General features: G+C 41.2%; 1 long non-coding RNA gene across 1 annotated transcript in view; it reads right to left on the bottom strand.

The window, feature by feature from the left end:
- The window catches only part of LOC106939413 (uncharacterized), an 18,526-nt gene extending 14,698 nt beyond the window's left edge, over nucleotides 1-3,828 (bottom strand). Inside the window, exon 1 of the long non-coding RNA XR_001422836.1 lies at nucleotides 3,704-3,828. This is a non-coding gene — a long non-coding RNA (uncharacterized LOC106939413). The remainder of the gene's footprint in view (nucleotides 1-3,703) is intronic.
- Nucleotides 3,829-15,329: the final 11,501 nt, after the last annotated feature.

The following is a 15,329-nucleotide window of genomic DNA, read 5'->3' as shown; positions in this document are numbered from 1 at the left end:
ATTTTCAGTAACCACAGCTGTTATTTACTTTTGTTATATATATATATATATATATATATATATATATATATATATATATATATATATATATATGTCAAACGTAACTTTAAAAACATTACTTAAAAATGTAATGCCTTGAAATTGGGGCCTCTTTCGCTTTAAAAACTCCTTCTCTTTCTGAAGCTCAGCCTTCAGGAAGTCATCACAACATGGCTCCCAGATTAACCCTTTAGCAACATTTTTACCAGTGTTGCCCTCAGCATATGTTCCAATTAGCAAGCAGGTGTTTGCTAATTACTGCTGGCTAGTCTGAAGGAGCCAAGTGAGAGAGTCGCTCTTCACTCAGCTTCTTCAAGCTTCTGTGAGGAGGAAGCTTGGAAACTGCCGTTCCAAGGAGGATCTGCGTCTTTACGGCGGAGCTAGGTCCACCCAACGAAGGACGGTTGCCATGGAGATTAAAGGATTTCTCAAACATGCATTAAAGAATCAAAGCAAGATGCCAGGTGTGACTTTTTGATAAGAGAACAACATTAAAACAGTATATAAAGCACAATTAGTCAACTTTACATAATAATGCACCTTTAAATACAATACAAACATTTCCCCACACTGATAACCAATCATAATTAGGCATAACTTAATTGCTCTACCATAATAAAAGTCTATAAAAAGAGATAGATTCAATGTTGTGAAAACTGGAGGTAAGTTTCTTCTCCACCGTCTGTAGAAAGCATGGCTTTTTTTTTTTTTTTTTTTTGCACTAAGCTAACACGCATTAAACTGAAACGACTGACCCTGCAAGGTAGTGGGAGTAAATGCCAGCATTCCTAACTTTCAAAAGCCATTTTCGCACAAGGTGGGATTTACAGTGTGCCGAAGAAGTCTCTTGCTGTGATGAGCATTCACTCGAGCAACCCTCACGCTGCGCAAAGCCTGTCCTGACAGCTGCAGACAGCAAAGCACAGCAGCAGAGCTCAGACACGCAGGCAAAAATCCAGATGATTATAGATTTTTCTTAATGTGCTATAAAGCCCGGGCGTCTGCAGAGCGTCCTGATTCAATTTCTCAAGGTAAAACCAAGCAAGAAGGAAAGAAAGAAGACATTTAAGCTGTTGAGATATCACTAAATATATCGATGTGTAATTTCCTGCTAATAATTTTCATTCGCAATTCATTTTGTGAATTAACGGCCGCCGCGAGTCCGGCAGCGTTTAATTACAGCTACCGTGGAAAATAAAAAACGGCCAGCGCCTTTTCATCTTTTCATCCGTCACGTGACACAGATGGAAGATCTCCACATAAAGTGGGTCTTCAAGTCCCTGGGCCGGCACCCGTCGGCGCGTGCGGAGGTTTGGGGGGGGGGGAATCGGGTGATGTTAATTTCATTTCAAATGAGCGCCTAATTGAGGCGCCACTCCTCTCCAGGGTGCAGAGCTCACGCCTCGTTTTAAGACCTCAGAGTGTCCCCGACAGTGTGAATAATGCAGGTTCATCAGCAAATCTTTTTGTTCTCCTGGACTGATGTGCTGCCAGACCCCGAAAGTTTGACAGAGGCCTAAAGAACCGAGAGATTGTTCCCCAACAAACATGCTGCTACCTATTAGTATTTCCTTTCGTTTGAAAGTTTGCTTTGTGTTTTCCTGTTATGAAAGAAAGATCCCGAATCCTCTGCGGTGAAGAATTAGACATACTCGACTTGCAGCATCCATGCAGATGCTAACCGGAGACCATAGATCAGAGCACAAGCTGCACAAATAATTAATACTCAAGGGCACTGGAGTTACGGTGCTGAAGGATAGCAGAAGTGCATACAAAGGAAAAAGAAGGGATAATAAAAGGAGAACACGCCGCTGAAGCTTTATTTGCGCCTGATCCGAGGAGCACATGCTTGTTCCAGGTGAGGCGTCAATCTGCAGCCTTCCCCATCGAGGCTTTTAATAAAAACGCCGACGCTTCACGGGCTGCAACGATCCTCCCATTTCATGTCGCGCCCGCGTTTGTTGTCTCGCCGCGCCGTCACTCTACTGTCTGCTTTATTGTTGCGATCGCGCGCCGTCGACATTCGCGAGAGCATCGGGGCTTTGAAACGCGTCGCCCCGTTCTTCCGAAGCTATTTAGGTCGAGATCAACAGGTAGATTTCAGAGGATGCAGTCTGCACACACGCGCACAGTTGGGCTTTAAGCTGGAACGTCTCTGATGTCCTGTGAATGTTTTCATCTCGATTCAAAGGAAAATAAATAAATCTTACAACATATGATTTGATTCATATTCTCTACATTTTCTATTGTAGATCTAAGAGTTGAATGATCAGCAGACAATGTCAGATCTTCAAACTTGACCCAATTTGAAGTGAAATACCCAAATAAAACACATTTATGAATTATAAATATACTCTTACTGATTTAAAACTAGTCAACTTCACGACTTCATTTGGCTTTTTTTCTACTAAAATGGTTTTATTAGCACAAAAAGAAAACATATCTTAGATTGATACTCATCCATACTTTATTGCTTTTTTTTAAATTTTATTTTATTATTCCTAAACAGTAAGGTTAAAGTTGGACTCTTGTTGCTAAAGGCTTTGTTTTCTTTTTAAGATATCTTTTAGAAACAATAATATCGTACACGGCATCACATGAATCTGCACAAATTCACTCCTGAGGTATGCCAAACCCACAGGGGGCAGTGTAGCACGAGGCTAAAACCTGCCAGCCAATCAGATTGCTTTATAAACAACCACAACTTCCTGCTAGGAATTAAACATGGTGCCGGGAGGTTCATTTTAAAGACCGAGTGTATTAGAATAAAAAGGTAATAAAACACAAGATCATGTCGATTGGGAATTGTGGCAAAGCATCATACTGGTGCATTATTTGTTGACTGTAATTTGTGGGAATAAATGGCAGTTTTTCAATGTACACATACAAACACAAGTAGAATATTCTCAAATTTCCACTTTCGTCAAAGTCTTTATAAATAATAGCTTTTAGTAATATTAAAAACACACCCAGATATTCGGCGATTTATGGATTAGGGCTAACTCTTGTCACTACGTCTATTGAGGAAAGCTTGTGCCCAGAAAATTTGACCATTTTTCTGGAAATCCTCGTTTCTGGCTTTCGCTCTAATACTGGACAAAACAACAAACTTTGTTTGCTTCACAGCCGTTATCCAAGGGACTCGAGAGTCAGTGCGGGTCAGCTGGGCGGCTCTCCGCTGCAGTACAGTCCTCCCTGAGGAACTGTAGGGTCACCGGTTTGGCTGCGTTTCTCTCCTTGACCTTTGCCCTCCGAGATTTCACCAGAGCCTTTAGTTGCAATGCCGTATTACACACTGCACATGTTTACAGCGACATGCTCTCTTACTTTGAACTCCCATGTGTCTCTCGAACTGATTCAGACTGCAATAAACTCATGTGGCCCGAGAGTTGACGATATCACTCAGAGAATATTCATTTTTTTTGTTGTTGTTTCTAAGCACAAATGGCTAAAATCTGCAAACACCCCACAAAAACTGCCTGTTTTATAAGCTTCAGTATCACATGCATGGAGAGATAGGAATAATTTAGGAGTCTTTTTCTCTATTTTTTTATTTATTTTTTTTTGCATCTAACCAAATATTGAACATGTGGAAGCCTCCTGTAATATATATGCCACCCAAACAGACCAGTGGAGACTCGGAGCCATAAATGTATCATGTTACCTCGATGTCGTTCATCACTCGCCGTCCGTCTCATCCGTCTTCACTTGGCCATCTGCACGCTGCTGGCGATTCATCATCGCCGCCGCGGTAGGTGAGATGTCGGCCTAAATGGCTTTTCCCCTTTGACCCTGTTGGCAGAGAAAACCCACAATGGCCACATGAATTAAGGCAGACAGCATACTGTACAACAGAAATAGCAAAAAAAATAAAAAAAACAACCTTCTGGGAATAATAGAAGTGAGATATCGTTACAATATTTTGATATTATATCCTGCATTATATCCTGACCTGGTTTTGTAAAACCAGGGAAGTGTCTCATCAAAAAAGTTTAATTAGCAGTGAAACATTAAACACAGTCATGCTCCTGGAGGAAACGGTAATTAGACGGAAAATGCAATTTTTATAACAAATACTCATTACACACCAGATTCAAATGAGTGCCCGCACACCGCAGCGGTTTGACAAATTGACCGCGGCCTCCCCTGCTCTATGAAATGAACCGACGCCGCTTAGGGGCCGAGTCACACCAATCCATGCGCATCGATTTCAGCACGACGTGTCGTCCGGTTGTCTTTCGTCGGGACGGCGTCGACGGTTCATTTCTGAAAGTTTTTTAAAACCAAAGCGGAGCCACAAACGAGGGACGGATGGCGGGAAATCGCCGGGCTGTGAGGCGGCGTCGTGGAGCGTTTGTTTTGCGGGCGAGCTCTACAGGCAAAACTGTCAACGCAACAAGCAACGAGGAGCCGGAGCGGGTGAATGTTCACGGCCGTGATTTATTCATGGGCTATTGCAGTGGGGGAAATGCTCCATTTTCAGACACATCCATTATTTAAGGAAAGGACCCTGTAGACATCGCTCAACAGATTGCGGCGTAAAAAATGGATGCAAACCCAAACTGGAAGTGTGCGTCTGAATCCCTGCTTCAGGTTTCTTAAAGTCAGGAGGACCGCCTGACAGTGGTGTTGTTTTTTTTTAGTATTCTTATTATTTTCGGTGAAGGCCCGTTTTTAAGCTTTTCTATAAAAGATAGCAATCACCACAGTTTCCTCCACACACACACACAGACGCACACACACACACACACATCTGCTCCTTTGAGATAGTTACTGTTGAGCTCCTGAGAAAAATGTGTTGTGACAGAAACGTTTTCACAACACAAGTTCTCTTCTCTTTGAGATTTATTGGAGATTGGAAGCCTCTACAGATTACAGACACCATTTCCTTCCCGTACTGTAAGTAAATAAACAAGTACAGGGGAGTGAAAAAGAGGAGTGGAGAAGTAGGAAAAAGCGAGAAATCCCAAATATTTTTTTCATCTTCTTCCATGCAGCACCGCAAAACAGTCTAAAACTCAGCTTGAATTTTTCCCCCCACATTTTGTAGCATCAAAAACACGAAATGCAATGTTTTTCTCTTCCAGTATTGCCTTAAGTTTGATTCCTTGATGCCTGTTTTATTAGCTCAAACTCCAAAAAGGCCTTCATATGCATTAACACACACACTGAGGAAACTGAATCGGCAGATAAATCATCTACAATCTTCCTTATTTCCTCTCTTTGTGCTACAGCCAATCAGGGCCAAGGAAAATATATGATGTTTTTTTTTTCTTTTTCTAAATTTCCACACAGAACGTCTCTCCTCATCAGCACACATCTACCAGCAGTCATACGCCGAAGCCCTTAATGTTCTGCTTCCTGACAGGCGCTCTCTTGCGATTCTGCGACCGACTGTTCTCGCTCAAAGCTGCAGGCGGAGTGACGCTGCAGAAACAGACAGCAGAGAAGACGGCCTGCTGCAAGCGGCGAGCGCCCATCCCCCGTCATGCTCCGCAAAATGTCTTGAAACGGTTCTGAAAGTACTAATTTTTTTTTTTTTCTAAGGAAAAGCTTGAGTGAAGAACGTAAAAGAGGGAGAGAACACGTGAGAGACGCATCTGTCAGACATGTCCTCATAGCTTACCACACTTTGAGCTCTTTTAATCATATATTCTCCGAGGCGATCCGGAATCCTAATTTTGAGCGTTTGAAGCCGTGGTGAGAGTAATCAGTGAATATTTGAAGCTCATGGTGTAGGATCAGGTTGTTTGTGCGTCTTCGGGGCCTGACTGAAATTTGACAACACTTGACGTTTCATCATCTTCCTAACAAGAGCTTGCAACATGCAGTATTATTTTCTGTAGACGTGTTTATTTTTTACTGCAATGCTATTTTTTTTTTTTACTTTTTAAGTCCAAAACTTATTTGATTCTTGATTTTCTTTCACATTATATGTATTTTTTTTGTCACAATTGTTAAAGATAGTTAACTTGTGAAATTGAATAACAGGCTCTAAATCCTTGGTGACAAAGTGATTTCCAGTAGTAGTGATTCTTGCGTCACCTTGAAGGAAATTGGACTCTCAGTCATTTGCCAAATTGTTTTGATGCGGCTACTTATTCGGCTAGGAAGCCTCGGAAATCGCTTTGTAATCTTTTCCTGACTGATGGACGCCATTGACTCCGTTTAAATCCAGCCGCGATGTGGTGGCTTTTCATGCCGTCAGGCAGAAGCTGCCGAAAGTGATTTCTTTTGACAGTAATCCCCTCAGGTGAAGCTGGTGAAAAAGAGCCCAGCTTTCTTAATTACAAATATTCCCTTATTTAACAAAAGGGTGATTACCGTTTTTAGTGGTTCACACTGTGCCAGGTGGGCTTAGACCGCACTTTGTCGCAATAAATGAATTTGAAAACTGCCATTTCAGGTTTTCAGTGAGGTTTGCCCTGTTAGTCCACTTTAATGCAACTCTGGTTTGTTTGCTGAGGGAGTCCGGTTGGTTTGGAGGAGGCGTTGACGCGCAATCTGACTCTTGTTCGCCTGAAAACATCCGTCTTGGTTCGGTTGTAGTGCGATTCGAATGCATAGGAAGTGGACTTGAGCGCTGGGCATTCTGGGTAAATACAACCTAAGCAAATCTAGCACTAGCGGGAGAGATAACTTGTCGTCTTTTACCAAAGACGAAAAAGAAATCCTACAAATGCTAAAATCGTTTTTGGTTCACATTTTGTAAAGAAGGAAGTTCAGTCTGCCTTGTAGAGGAGTTTTGGCTACCTCCTAAACTCAGGCAATGAAATTCTCCCTTCGAGTGGCTTATCGGTTTGGAGCAGTGTGACATTTTCCTCCTGTAAATCCTTATAGGTAGTTTTCTCCTGGTGTTTCAGATGGATCCGAGGCTTAAAAACAGGCAGCTTCCAAGGTTTTATCAATATTTTCCTGCCTGCCAAGAAACAAAACCCAAATTTGCATCGAGGCTCGGAAACACGAGACAGCTGCCTTCAAAGTCCTAAATCAGCAAACAGATACGAAGCTGCGACTCGAAGGCATCTGCAACAGTGACAGATGAAAAAATGCCTATAACTGAGGAGTTTCTCGCGAGCACAAATGTAAATTGCACTTTTGATTTGCCGCAATATGTAAAGTAGGAAAGTGTTGGCTTTAAAGAGAACAGTGGGCCTCTGGAAAGTTGTCAAATGATTTCTTTATGTGCTGGAAAGCTCCTGCTAGAGCTCCTAATTAACTGTTTTATCTCATTCGAAAGGAAGAGCCCGGGCCAGCGCTTCCTAAACTTTAACAAATAATTAGGCTTAATAGTCAGTGAGGACATCCAAGCTGATATTTTGTTTCTTTAGGGCCTCAGGAGGAGTTCTTCTTTGCGTTTCTTTGTGATGAGGGACGAGGGCAGCTGGTTGCAGACTTCAACTCCAATCTAACCGGAAATGTGTGACTATGAGTTAGCTTGTTTGAATCCTACACTTTCATTATTGCTGAGAGCCTTCGGCTTGGTACTGAAGCTACCTCTAAACGCGTTTCTTTTTCTTTTCCCCTTTTTTACACCGGTTACGACGTGGCGCTCTCTGGGTCGCCGAAGATTCTCGAAAAGGTCTCGCTGAAAATGATGCGTCTGCCTCCGATTATCCGTCTCGCTCTTGATGTTTTATAGAGCTTGATGGTTCAGATTCAGCGACCTCTTTTTGAAGTCATACTTTTTATGGGCAGATGGCGTTCCCAGTCTTGTCAGATGGAGATGTACTGTACCGCAGAAAGAACTGTCAGGAGTTCACCGCACACTCGGCATGTTTTATTTGGGCCGTGAACTCTTGTTCTGAAATAGTAGGTCATCGTGAAGAAGAAACGTGTGCTTTTTCATCCTCTTAGTAATTTATTTATTTGATAATTCATCTCCCGAAGGAGTTCAGACACCCTAATTAGTCTGATTAGCTCATAAAACGGAAATAAAAAGCCTTGTTCTCAGCTTTTACCGCGCCTTGCAATAGGATTTCTACAAACTTCAGGGCGATTTACCGGGAAAACATAAGCTAGTGTGTGATTATGAAATGAAAATAAAGTAATGATACATTTTAAAAAAATGAAAGTCAATGGTCTGTGAATCATTTCAATCTGTGTTTGCATAATTTTAGTCTGTAGATTTCAAAGCAGGGAGCGGAAAGTTCACTTCAAAGGCCGACTTCAAAAGCAACACTTTTAGATTTTGATTCAGAAAAAAAGATATTCAAACCATGTATAATTTATTTCCATCTTCCCAGTTATGCGGTACTTTGTGTTTGTCTCGCACATAAAACCTTAAAAAGAATCCAAAGTTTGGGTTCAGTTTGTAACTTGACCATTTGCAAATTACTATTTCATCGTGTCAAACACAAACACACACAATCTGGCTGTAACTGTAGAGACATTTAATATGAAGCACGCCCAAAGTTGAGTACAGTTATATGAAAATGTAATTTTTATTCATTTCAACCATAAGAAAATCTCTAAAACTTGTCCCTATTAACCTGAAGCTGTTTGAAAACTTCTGCTACATTAACTTGAAGCTCTCACACAAAATGTTTACTGCTCATATTTGCTTCTAGTACCAAATTAATGCAACTTCAATTCACATAATATTACTAAAATAAAATATATGACCAACAGTATTTATTCCAAATCTAAAATCAAGTGGAATTGTGTTTAAATAAAACATCTACAGCACCAGCTAAAGTAAAAATTCACTCTTTTTTTTCTTTTTTTTTTTGTTAAATCCTTAAAAATGAGCAGTTAAATTGCCGTGTGCAGTAGAGTGGCATACCGGGAGCGGAAATGGCACTATTTAAGAACAAAAAGCAGAAATCAACAAATGTTTTCGTCAGGACTTGCCCTCCGTAGCTTGAGCTGGTTGGCAGCCGTGGTGAAGCCTACCCACAGCCTCATGCTGCCTCCTTTTAAAGGTCCTTGAAAGACGTAGGCGGAGCTCCAAATCGCTGAATAACTGAATACCGATCGGAGCGGCTGTTCGGATCTCAAAGAGACAGCGATGATCATGGACTGTTAAATCATAAAAGAGCCCCTTATGCGACTCCGGAGTGAAACTCACCACTTCTAAAAACGTCCACGCTGCTGCCATTCCTCTCAGTCACCGGTTATGAATTTAAATTATGGAAAGATCCGCTCTATTTTAAGTCAGGACTCCTATTGGAGTCTTGGCTTTTGGCTTGATTGGATAAAAATAAAAAAAAATTAAAAAATGAGCAAAAAGGGAAAATATACAGACAACAATCATCTGATTTTACAGTTTGGACAGATGTATTATTCAGACTGCAATAGCTGGACATCGAAACTCCCCACGTATTAAAACCGTTCAGTTTTCCTAACTGCTTTAATTTTTCAAGCAGAAGCCGGAGCCGCAGTGGAAATAATGAAACAGACTTTATTTAGTGCGCGCGAGCTAGCACGCTAATTTTTGGTTCAGAGGAGGGTGAAATATTTATTCAGTGTGTGAATATATATCTGCTCCATGTTTGGCATGTTATTGAGAGCGAGACTGCGGCTTCGCAGCCGAGACAGCAGAGATAGAAAGCCTTCTAAATCTGGAGCGTCTTCAAATTATTTCTGCCTTCCTTAAAGCCTTTTATTACAGCGATAAAACCCACAGGGCTTCTCAGTCTTTGGAACTCCAAAAGCACTTACAGTAAGAGGAAACTAATATCGATGGGAGAGACGTCTCCTTGGAATCCTGTCTCGTATGCAACAACGTCCATCTCTTTAACTGGGAGTTGAGAATTAGCCTGGGATGAGGCGGTTTTCATTCAAATTTAGCTATGAAAACCGGCTCAATTGCTACATATTTCACTAAGTGAAGAGAAAAGTTCAAATCAACACAATCATGATTTACACAGGATACTTTTGGCTACTGCACTTAATTAATCCATCAATTGTTATCATCATCGTTGTCGTTTCCTCCAGTAGTCACATCCGGTTGTTGATCACATGACTCGTGTTATTCAGAAAGAGCGTTTCAGTTTTGATACAGTTAAACAAAGAAGAAGAAGAAAAAACATCTGATCCTACAGCAAAAAAATTCTAATTGATCGTTTTGATAGCAGTTTTATTTTTGTAATTCCAGTTTGCGCAACTGTGTGACCAATGGAAATGCGTTGTCTTGAGTTTCTGCGACCGCAATGTCAGCACAGCAACAAATCATCAACGACCTCAAAGTTGTAGCTACCCATTAATTTGGGAAGGGTTACGAGGTCATTTCCACCCAATGTGGGGGCCATTATTTTATATTTAAGGAGGATAATTTGTGAATGGAAAACATTAAAGATGGCTGCCAATCTTCACTACAGAGGACATCGCAACAATTCGCCCTCAAGGTTGATTCTGGCATCGATCAGGGAAGAATATAAATACAAAATTGACAGCGCAATTACAAAAAGACTAAGTAAGCACATAGAGGGAGCTTGAAAGGGCTGGCAGGCTACTGGGAGAATGTCTTTTTTTGACAAGGGGAGACATGTTTTACCATAATAATAAAGCGCGAGATTGAAGAAAAACAAACCCAGCGTGAAAGCAAAGCCATACGATGCAAACTGTCAAACCTGCTGATGGAGGATTGATGAGTTCATCTCGTTTTGCAGCCACTGGCGCTGCAGTCAACTCGTCTGCGTGCTAAAGTATTCTGCAGTCAAACGAGAGCGTCTGTCTTCGAGATAATGTCACGTAAAATTGGCTCATCAGAAGAGCAATAATCCCAAACACAGCTGCGAATGCACAACAACTGAAAGAGAAAAGCAGCACGGGACAATCCGAGACCCGCCGTAGGACTTTAAGACAATTGTGGTGAAGTTACAGAAATTGAGAATTGAAGATAAGCTCAAGAAACGACTCAGTCTTTTGTCTACAAACATCGTGTTGGACCCCCAACTCGAGATTTCAATTTTCGCTTGATAGAAGTGACACAAACCGGCAGACTTTTGCGTTATCTTCCTTGCTTCCCTCCTACATCCAGCGCTATTCTCGCTTCGTCTTTGGAAAGCTTTTGTTTGAAGAGGGGGGCCCCCTCCTCTCTTCACCGACGCCCTCCTCCGACTGAAGGGGGGCTTTTACTTTGATAATCCACAACGAGATGTTTGATCAAGTCACAAGGGCACACATTTCAAAAACATTTACAACGGGAGGAAGCGTTTTTAGGAGCGGCTTTTTAAAATCTCCACCAGTTCAAAAGGCGGCGTGGGAGGATTTTTTAATCAGGGAGCACTCACACAGGCCACATATTATTAACATAATGCATTACAAGTTGTAATTAGGCCAGAAAAAAAACAAAAAGGCACAAGAACCTGACAGAACTATTGTACCTTCTCTGTTCCCGCTGGGATACATTTAATTTTCTCACGGCTCTTTCATTTATTTAAATTTAGATAAAAGCGACAAAATATGGAGCTCACATACCGAAGCAGGATTAGCATCTTAAAAGCCAAAAAAAAAGTCAATCTACTGATGAGGATTTTGCTAGCTACAATACTGACAGAAAAATAAATTTAAAAAACTGCGACCACGTTCTTATGCTCCATAAAAGTTTAGCAGCTCGATAGCATTGTCTGGTTTGTAGCCTAAGATGATTTAAAGTTCAAACAGAGCTTCAGAAAGGGGGAGAAAGGAGAGTTAAGTGAATATGTCAGAAACTTTCAGTCTACTGAGACTTTCAATCAGCTATCTGTACAGACAGTGGGCTGAAAACGATGAAATGTGGAGTAAAAGGCAGCTGTGTGAAGAGAAAACCTCTTTATCTCGGTGATAAGAGGGTAAAAGGCAGGAGGTCGAATAACGATAAAATCAAGGAATGTCGGATAAACTCTCCAAACGCGCAAAAACGTCAAAACTGGAAGCAGACGGGCCTGCAGCAGCAAAAGGGACAGAAAACTCAACTGAGATCTTTTGCGACGTGCTGGAACAGGAGATCTGGGTGATATGGAGTCAAAGTTTGGAGATATTTTGTGATACTGTTGTGATAACGACAAGAAATAGTCATTCTTTTTTAAGGCAACTGCATGTTACAGCAATCGGAGCCCCACAAACACAAATACGGCTCTTGAAAACCTTACGTTCTTTAGGCCATCGGTCAAATAAAGAGGTGGTTCATGTCACTGACCTGCACACAGCCACTGCATTTGATCATATTTTCAAATTTGTTGATACTCTCAAACAAAAGAGATTTCAATGTTGCCACGTATAGAAGAGCATCGAAATGTTCCTCAGCTGGATGCACGTTCTATATAATTTCCCACGTGTTTTTTTTTTTTTTTTTTTTAAGTATCCATCTCTTATGCAACGTGTTTTCATACCTATAAGTGCAAGTTTCCAGAAGTGCCAAAGTGCAGAGGAATGTGATATCCTGTGCACCTACCTGAGCAGCACCGAGAGTGCGGTTGCATTTGTTTTGCATCCGAATCGGTTCTCGGCTGTCTGGGAATGAGATCAGTGGAGCGTCTGGTAAGCAGCCACTGAAGAAAAGGTCAATAATTCATCAAAGGATTAGAGAATCTCATAAATTGTTTGGGTTTTAGACAGACAGGCTTGCCCGGCTTCGAATTTTTTGCATTTTTTTTGTGTGAAAGCGGGTCTAAAAGAAAAGGTAAATGTGGTTTTACTCCGACTTTCTGGTATCTTAAAGTTACAGATGAGGGAGGACAAAAATATATAAATCTACAGATTCCTCATTTGGGTCGTATCTGCAACGACAACAATGCATATAAAGCCACAAACCCTCCCGCTGGCCTCAGATCAAAACTTTTTTTATGGGCATGTTTGTTTGAAGCAAGCAGAACTTCATCATGCAGCCATTTTGGTTCCGTCGTGGCTGGCAGTTAAGAGACACGCCGCCAATTCTGAAATCGACCAGAGGACGCTCGGTGTCGCTAAATGCTGCGTTTCAGGCCGGTGTGGCCGTGGCATCAAGGCCGCGGCTGCTTCAAGGGAAGCTAATCGATTCCGTCACGACAAAACAATTCAATGTTTGGGACGTAACGGCGGCCAGCTCAGTCGGCGAAGTCCAGCAAAAACATCTCAGCTGTCGCAGGATGACTATTTGACTCCCAAAATGTCCGATTGAGGACAGAGGAAAAGGATTTCCACTGACTTATAACTGAACTAGATTCCAATGTACAACACAGATTATATTTAAGCATACTTTATCTGCTGACCTCAAAAAGGAAAACTGTGCTACCTTTGAAGAGACTGATGTGACTTGACATAACTATATTCTAGGAAGTAAAAAGAGTACAAATAGTTAGAAATATCAATAACAAATCCAACTTTTAATGTCTATCGTCTTTTAACAGGTGTTTGTCTTCTTCCCAATCACAAACGACCTTGTTGTCGGAATAAAAAATATTATTAAAATCCAAATCTGCCAGGAATGTGGACGTTTTTTCTTTTGGCTTAAAGGTGCATGTGTTTATCGGATCCACTGCCCACAGGGAGAGAGAGTCTGCAAAACGGTGACAAAACCAAATGCATTTGGTCCACAAGCCCTCTGACATTCATGTCAAAGAGAGCCGGAATGGTTCTGCGGGCCCCCATGGAAATTCAAATGCGTCAGACCAGAAAGCATAACCGAACTAAAGAGTCGGGGAAATCAAATCCTGGAGGTTCAGGTGGGAGCGGGGAGGCTGGCGAGTGATGCAAGCCGAGCCGCACAAAGCAGGTGAATACATCCATACATAAATTGTCACAGCAGAGACACAGCGATCCGAGGTTTAACCAGCATGTACAAAGAGCGAACAGAATCTCTCCTCCTCTGCAGGAAAAAAAAAAAGGGGACGGGAAAAACCCGATCCCCTGCAGGCGATTTCTCACACATGACCGCGAATAGAACCTAATGAGCTGCCAGACCTTGAGTGGGCAGGGAAGACATGCCTCTGATGGTAGCCGGCTTTCCTTTTTGGACCAGGAGGTTAGAGAGACAAGTCCATGTGGTGCACTTGAAAAAAAAAAATAAAATAAAAATAAAAAATTCAGCTGCCATGTTTTCGCAAGCAGAGTGGAAGGCTCAAGAAGAATTATGTAAATATCCCCTGCTTTGATGCGCGTATGCGCTCAAATCGTCCTATTTTATTCATGTTGTGTGTTTTTCCTTATTAAACATTGAGCCGTGGCTCTTTTGGATACATTTTTTTTTTAATAATAGGAAAAAAGTACTTCAAAACAAGCATATGTGCTTTTTCTTAAACTTTTAATTGCTCAGTCCATGTAAGCTGAAGCAGCCGTTTTCTTTTTTTTTTTTTTTTTTTCCCCGCTCCTCTTCTCCTTTTGACTGTGATCTATGGAGTCGCATTTTGAGCTCATGGGAGCGCCTCGCCAAACCCGTGGGCCGACGGCCGTTGCCTGGGCTCACGTCCAACAAGACATCCCGGAGAAATGAGTGTGCCTCTACAGTCCCCGAATGCAAGGACGGAGCTACATTACCTCCCAGACGCTTATTTAGGATGCAAATTTAATTTGGACTGATTTGCTTCGGCGTATTGAGAGGAGAGCGATTCGAAAACGACACACACACACACACACACACACACACACAAAATGGAAGATCCAATAAAGCCGCTTTAAGAGTGCTGGTTTGTGGCCCTCCTGAGGAATTAAAAAAAATAAAATAAAATGGAAAAAAAAAAAAACTGGTATTGTAATTGGTGCCCTGAAATCAAAAGCAGCTTCTGAGCTGGGAGATATTCTCATGAAATTCCTCTACAAACTTTAATATGTAGATTATGTGGACATTAATCTGCAAAAACCCCCCAATGAGAATGATAAATAAACCTCAAATTAGGTTTGTGGAGGCTTTCGAGTGTGTCCAAGGAATTTATAGAGGAAAATGGAAATAATCACATGGTGTTAATTTAATTAATCAAACATAAAACTCAAGAATGTAAGCAAAAATAAAGACACACTGGATCTGGTTACATAAAGAGCAATTCAATCTTATCATACAATACAGTCACATAAAACTGAATATGTAATTCCAGTTGATATAAATATGAAGCTATTTGTCCAATCGATTGCATCAGTTCATTAGGTTTGACATACATAATCACTGCTTATGTATTTAAGTTTTTTGTTGTTGTTGCTGTTTTGCATTTTTCAGACTTTATATTAATCTTCCAATAACAAATAACTATCAAGTGATATTTTCACATTTCCTATCAACTTTAAACATCTTTAACTTAAAGCAAGTTTTCTGGGGGAAACCTTGGAACAGTTTGCAAAAAAAAAAAAAAAAAAAAAATTAAAAAAAAAACCCGGAGAACCCTTTTCTATTGTTG

The sequence above is a fragment of the Poecilia latipinna genome, unplaced genomic scaffold (genome assembly GCF_001443285.1).
Source record: "Poecilia latipinna isolate Pla-1442-1.1 unplaced genomic scaffold, P_latipinna-1.0 Scaffold2864, whole genome shotgun sequence".
Lineage (NCBI taxonomy): Eukaryota > Metazoa > Chordata > Actinopteri > Cyprinodontiformes > Poeciliidae > Poecilia > Poecilia latipinna.
The sequence above is the reverse complement of the archived record's forward strand: the minus strand, read 5'-3'. Positions and strand labels throughout refer to the sequence as shown.